We start from the raw sequence: 7,363 nt of genomic DNA on the forward strand, positions 1-7,363 counted from the left end.
CATTCCTTTCTGCAGGGGATCTTCCTGACCCAGGAGCTGAACTCATGTGTCCTGCATTGCAGGAGGATTCTTGAACGCTGAGCCACGAGGGAAGCCACCACACAGCACATGTGCAAGTCTTTCAGTCGTGTCTAACTCTCTGTGACCCCACAGACTATACAGTCCATGGAATTCTCCAGGCCAGAATACTGGAGTGGGTAGCTGTTCTATTCTCCAGGGGATCTCCCCAACCCAGGGATCGAAGCCAGGTCTCCCACATTGCAGGCAGATTCTTTACCAGCTGAGCTACATGGGAAGCCCACAGAGTACATGGATGAATCCTAAATATATGGTCCTGAGTAAAAGAAAATTTTAAAGTAAATAGAAACACAAAGCACGATATTATTTATATAAATTAAATGCAAGCAAAAACACATGCATTTTACAAGAACATGTACAAACCAAAAGGTACATGTTGAATACAATAAAAATGGCTGCCTGTGGGGAGAAGGAATGGGAATGAGAAACAGAAAAAAAAAAAAGAGAAAAAAATAAAAAAGAACTCTTGCTTTGAGCAGTGATGATAATGTGTCAACTGAGGGAATAATTAACTCATCCCCTGAAGTCCAGAAAAGGAAAAATTATGTAAATGGAATTTGTTAAGGAAATAATTGTTGCCTCCTCTCCAAACTCTTCATCTCTTTCTTTCAACTCTTCATTGAAGACTTTTCCTTCTTTTGATCCTCATTCATTAACTATCAGTTCAGTTCAGTTCAGTTGCTCAGGCGTGTACGACTCTTTGCAACCCCATGGACTGCAGCTCGCCAGGCCTCCCTATCCATCACCAACTCCCGGAGTGTACTCAAACTCATGTCCATTGAGTCGGTGATGCCATCTCATCCTCTGTTGTCTGCTTCTCCTCCCACCATCAATCTTTCCCAGCACCAGGGTCTCTTCAAGTGAGTCAGTTCTTCTCATCAGATAACCGAAGTATTGGAGTTTCAGCTTCAGCATCAGTCCTTCCAATGAATATTCAGGACTGATTTCCTTTAGGATGGACTGGTTGGCTCTCCTTGCAGTCCAAGGAACTCGCAAGAGTCTTCGCCAACACCACATTTCAAAAGCATCAATTCGTTGGTGCTCGGCTCTCTTTATAGTCCAACTCTGATATGCATACATGACTACTGGAAAAACCATAGCTTTGGCTAGAAGGACCTTTGTTGGCAAAGGAATGTCTCTGCTTTTTAGTATGCTGTCTAGGTTGGTCATAACTTTTCTTCCAAGGAGCAAACATCTTTTAATTTCATGGCTGCAGTCACCACCTGCAGTGATTTTGGAGCCCCCACAAATAAAGTCTGACACTGTTTCCACTGTTTCCCCATCTATTTCCCATGAAGTGATGGGACCAGATGCCATGACCTTAATTTTCTGAATGTTGAGTTTTAAGCCAACTTTTTCACTCTCCTCTTTCACTTTCATCAAGAGGCCCTTTAATTCTTCTTCACTTTCTGCCATAAGGGTGGTGTCATCTACATATCTGAGGTTATTGATATTTCTCCCGGCAATCTTGATTCCAGCTTGTGCTTCCTCCAGCCCAGCATTTCTCATGATGTACTCTGCATATAAGTTAAATAAGTAGGGTGACAATATACAGCCTTGACATACTCTTTTTCCTATTTGGAACCAGTCTGTTGTTCCATGTCCAGTTCTAACTGTTGCTTCCTGACCTGCATACAGATTTCTCAAGAGGCATGTCGGGTGGTCTGGTATTCCCATCTCTTTCAGAATTGTCCACAGTTTATTATGATCCACACAGTCAAAGACTTTGGCATAGTCAATAAAGCAGAGATAGATGTTTTTCTAGAACTCTCTCACTTTTTTGATCATCCAATGGATGTAGGCAATTTGATCTCTGGTTCCTCTGCCTTTTCTAAAATCAGCTTGAACATCTGGAAGTTCACAGTTCACGTACTGTTGAAGCCTGGCTTGGAGAATTTTGAGCATTACTAGTGTATGAGATGTCCATGTGTAGAGTCTTCTCTTGTGTTGTTGGAAGAGGCTGTTTGCTACGACCATTGTGTTCTCTTGGCAAAACTCTATTAGCCTTTGCCCTGCTTCATTCTGTACTCCAAGGGCAAATTTGCCTATTACTCCAGGTGTTTCTTAAGTTCCTACCTTTGTATTCCAGTCCCCTATAATGAAAAGGACATCTTTTTTGGGTGTTAGTTCTAGAAGGTCTTGTAGGTCTTCATAGGACCATTCAACTTCAGCTTCTTCAGCCTTACTAGTTGGGGCATAGACTTGGATTGCTGTGATATTGAATGGTTTGCCTTGGAAACTAATTAACTATAGCAATTCTTCATTAGAGAAATTGATATGAATAACTTATTTAGACATTGTTTTTTGTGTCCCATTGTGGTATTTGCTATAATACTATTTTTACTATTAGGTAGAAACAAAACTTAAAAGGCTCTCGGCTGTGGTGGAATTTAATACCAAGGCAAATGGGTGGACTCTTTGAGATCATAGTGTGTCCTCCACTGGCGCCAGGTCACAGACATCCAAGGTCATGAGAGATCTGTGGCTCTCATTTGTAGATTACAAATTTGAGTAAGGTCTCATATAATCAAAGATACCACAAGAATCTGATTACCTTCTGTCTTTGAAAGTTGGCTTAAATTAGAAGCTTTCGGGTCAAAGTGGATCCTGTACCATACTTCCCTAACAAACAAAAGGTTTATTCAGTGAATATGCCTACTTTAATGTATTAACCCCTTTGTGATTTTGTGAGTGGAGTGATACAGGAGAAATGAGGTACAGTCGAAAGACTTGAATATCCAGGATTTGGAAGTAACAAACAAAAGACTGGTTAATGTAAAATGCAGTTCACTGGATGCGTTGTCCAGTTGGCTGCCCAGTAAAATCTCTCCCGCTAGGCACCCTCACCCTGCCTAGTCATCTAATTTACCCTCATGAGGAAGTGAAGGGGTTACAGTGAGAGGCTCTGTTTTATGTATTAACAAAAGGGCAGATATTTGTAGGTGTACTGTGGAGGAGGCTTCTGACGTTTCTTATTCCGTGGATTATGTTTAACTTGTCACCTTGACATCTTTCTTTTGTGTTTCTTATGCTCCCCCTTTAACATCTTCACCTTGTTTTACTGACTCCTTTGTTTCATGAGATGTTAAGGGTCATCAAGCTTTCATAGCCATTGTCAAGACATTGTCATTTTTCAGGAAAATCAGTCAATACACTTGTCCCCTTCTAGCTGGTAAACTTCTTTGTGAAGTTTAAAGTTTTGAAGACTCTTCTTCTTTGCTCAATTTTGATTACTTAGTCTCTCAGATCTTCTAAGACAATGAAAGAGCATAATATCTGGCCTGTCCTTAATTTGGAAGACTTATCTTCCAAAATATCTTCTCCAAATAGTTTACAGCAAGAGCATTGACATCTCTTGCTTTCTCTCTCTATCTTTTTTTACTTAATTTAGGAGCATTTTTATAATAACTATTTCACCAGCATGCTCTGTGACTTCTAAGAAAGATCCAAATATTGAGTAAAATAAACAATTTTAATACATCATTATTTATGGTATAAGTACTATATTTATTGGTATTTTGACTGACTTCCCTACAGGCTTTAATTTTAGTCATTTGTGGGAGTTTAAATTCAGTTATTATGTCCAAATAAGAATAAAATTTCAACTATATTTTATTTTCCTGGATTTCCTGTGGCCTAGTATTACAGAGCCACATAGAAGTATGTTGTGGAAAATTCAACATAGAAGTACATTGACCAGGATGGATGCTATTAAGTTGCACTAACCAGTCACAAGCCAGTGCCAGAAATTAAAGGCATAGGAGAGTTGTGAATTTTTTCCCTCTTGGTTTCTAATTTGTGGATCCAAAGGAAAGAATGATATTCTTAGGTGAATGATATTTTGTACTAATAAGAGCAGATGTTGGTCAAGGTATAGCTATATCTTCTTATCTTTAGGAGCAGTTCAGGCAACCAGCTTTCCTTAAATGCGCATCTACTCTTATGCCTAGGCTGAAATGTACAATAAAGAACTCTTTAAAAATCCTATGATCAGAGCATAATCTTAATTGTCTCTTTCTCCTCAGAATGATTTGTCAGAAAAGAAGAGAGCTGTGTGAAACATATTGCCAGAAAAGCAAAACAACATTACCAATAAAGTTAATCACTTTCCATATGCTGAGGTTGTGGTGGCTTTGGAATGTATCAACTTGGCTAGTACGAACTGCATTGCCAAGAATTCATTTCTCTGTATTTCCAGTTAGACTTTTGCATAATATTGGATGGTAGAAGTGAAGTAACACTCAGATTATTTTGTTTTCTTGTTTGGTTGTTTTTGTCTTGTTTGTTTATTTTCTCAAACAAAAGCAAGATAACCAGGAGCTGTCCAAACTCATAAGCATTGCCAGTTTGCTGGCTTACTTCATGGACATCAAATGATCCAGACTCTCCAGAACCTCCTTCATCTTTTCTGATTCAAGAGTCTGTGTTTGGGTCCACAATGAAGGGTCCCAGTGTCTTACTGCCTTGAGACTGAAAGCAGTGGGAACTGACATGGGTTCCCATCCACCATTGCAGGTTCCAGCTGATGCTTATAAGTTCCAAATTTTCCTTGCTGTCTCTGACTTTACATCCACATTTCCCTTCTGACTGACTTCCCTACAGGCTTCAAACTCTAGCATCAGAAATGAAGACAACAGCCTTGCAGAGACAGTTTAACCAGCTCTTTTCCACTGTGTAGGCTTGAATCACTATAACAAATCCCTTAATATAGAGAAATAGATATATTTCCTTCAAATGATTCTTCCTGGACTGATACAGAGATCTAGCATGTTACAAGGAAAGGAAAAAGAAAAAGCAGCCCCCTAAGTGAAAGCATGACAAAATTAGCCAGAGAACAGTGTCAACTGTGGGGAAGAGGAATAATAAAGAGACAATGGAGAGTCTTGACACCCCTCCTGGGATGGCTTCCCCACTCTACCCTTATCCTTAAATTTACCACAAGGGTAACAGTTAACCTGAAATTTAGCCTTCTCATGAAGGCTAGTGAATACTCCGAAAGACTGTGAGTTCACAGGCACACTAACAAGATGTTTGATACCAGGATTAAAAAAAAAAAACAGAGAAACTTATACCTGAAAAATAACACTTAATTAGCTAGAGATTTAAAGTGAGCATTATAATCATCTTCAGAAAGATGAGGAAGATATTATTAACGTAAAGAAAGAGCTAGCAGTTATATGGTATAACCACGTGGAAATACTACAGCATAAATAAAAATTTGAAATAAAGAACTCAATGCATGATATGATAGGAGAGTAAAGACAGTTGAAGAACAAGCTAGTGAGCTGAAAGGTAAGAATGAAGAAATCTATGAAAGCACTAGGAAGAAATAAAGGCTTCCCTGGTGGCTCCGATGGTAAAGAATCTGCCTGCAATGTAGGAGACCCAGGTTCAATTCCTGGGTCAGCAAGATCCTCTGGAGAAGGGAATGGCTACCCACTCCAGTATGACTGCCTGGGAAATTTCACGGACAGAGGAGCCTGGCGGGCTACAGTTCCTGGGGTCACAGAGAGCCAGATATGACTTAGCTACTAAACAGCAAACACCCTAAAGTAACTACTAAAAAAATACAAGTAAGCCAACAAGAAGGATAAAATGTAATTGCTAAAATATAATAACCCAAAATAAAGCCAAAAAAGAGGAACTATAGATTAAAGAACAGTGGGATTATCTTATACCATATATAAAAATTAATTCAAAAGAGAAAAGACATAAACATAAGACCTGAAACTGTAAAACTCCCAGAAGGATACAAGGGGGAACCAACAAAGGACTAGCATCCAGAATAAATATATGTGTGTGTGTGTGTGTGTGTGTATATATATATATATATATATATATAATGATCCAGGAATAGAATCTGTGTCTCCTGCATTGGCAGGCTGATTCTTTACCACTAAGCCACCTGGGAAGCCCATTGTTTTAAGGTAATACATGTACATATTCTAAAATATATAAACATATTTTAAAATCTCCCCGAAATCAATAAGACAACCAATCACCAGGAAATCAGCAAAAGAAATGTACAGATATTCCACAAAAGGGCCAGCTCCAATGATCCTAAACACAGAGTCCTTAGATATATGATAAGATGTTCAACCTCACTAGTAATCAGGAAAATACAAGTTTAAAAAATATGGGAAATGATTTTAAGCAATAAGAAAGGCAAATTTCTAAGTCAGACAATGTCACAGGTAAGCTGTTTAGTAATAAGCAGCATTTATTTGCTGCTGGTGGGAATATAAATTATTTCAACTGCTTCAGAAAATAGTTTAGCTTTCCTTATAAACCTGAAAGTGTACATTTCCTACAATCCAGTGATTTCATTAGAATATATACACTTTAGAGGAATTCTTGCACCCTAAGTTAATTGTTACATGTAATTCAGGAAAATGTAAAACAGTGTTTATAGAAATTTTGATCATATTGTAAAAACTGTAGCCCAAATATCCATCAACAGTAGGAGATATATATACACACACACACATATATATATCCTATATAAATAAGTTGTGGCAAAATCTTATAATGAATAGACATAGCTAAATATAACATTATGGATTAATTAAGCAAAAACATAATTTTGAGTGAAAAATAAAGTCACTATCAAATATACCATTTGATTATATTTAGGGGCTTCCCAGGTGGTGCTAACGGTAAAGAACTCGCCTGCCAAAGCAGGAGACACAAGAGACAGGGTTTCCATTCCTGGGTTGGAAAGATCCCCTGGAGGAGGAAGTGACAACCCACTCCAGTATTCTTGCCTGGAGAATCCCATGACAAAGGAGCCTGGAGGGCTACAGTCCATGGGGTAGCAAAGAGTCAGACTCGACTAAAGTGACTTAGCAGGCATGAGTGTAAGATTCAAAAGCTGGCAAACGAAACAGTGTTCTACTTAGGGTTACCTATATAGGTATAAGGGCTTCCCCGATGGCGCAGTGGGTAAAGGATCTTCCTGCAAAGCAGGAGACATAGGAGACGTGGATTCCATTTCTGGGTAGGGAAGATCCCTTGCAGAAGGAAATGGCATCCCACTCCAGTATTCTTGCCTGGAAATCCCATGGACAGAAGAGCCTGGCAGGCTCCAGTCCATGGGGTTGCAAAGAGTTGGACACGACTGAGTAAGAACATACATAGGTATAAAATCCCCAAAGAAAGGAGGGGAAAGGTTAATGTACAATTCAAGATATTGTTGAAGTCTCAGTAACAGAGCTACAATCAATGAATGGCATCTAAGAGGCTCTGAAGAACAGTAACGCTCTACCTCTTCACTTGTTTACTTGCT

The sequence above is a fragment of the Bos taurus genome, chromosome 3 (assembly GCF_002263795.3).
Source record: "Bos taurus isolate L1 Dominette 01449 registration number 42190680 breed Hereford chromosome 3, ARS-UCD2.0, whole genome shotgun sequence".
In the NCBI taxonomy this organism is placed as follows: domain Eukaryota; kingdom Metazoa; phylum Chordata; class Mammalia; order Artiodactyla; family Bovidae; genus Bos; species Bos taurus.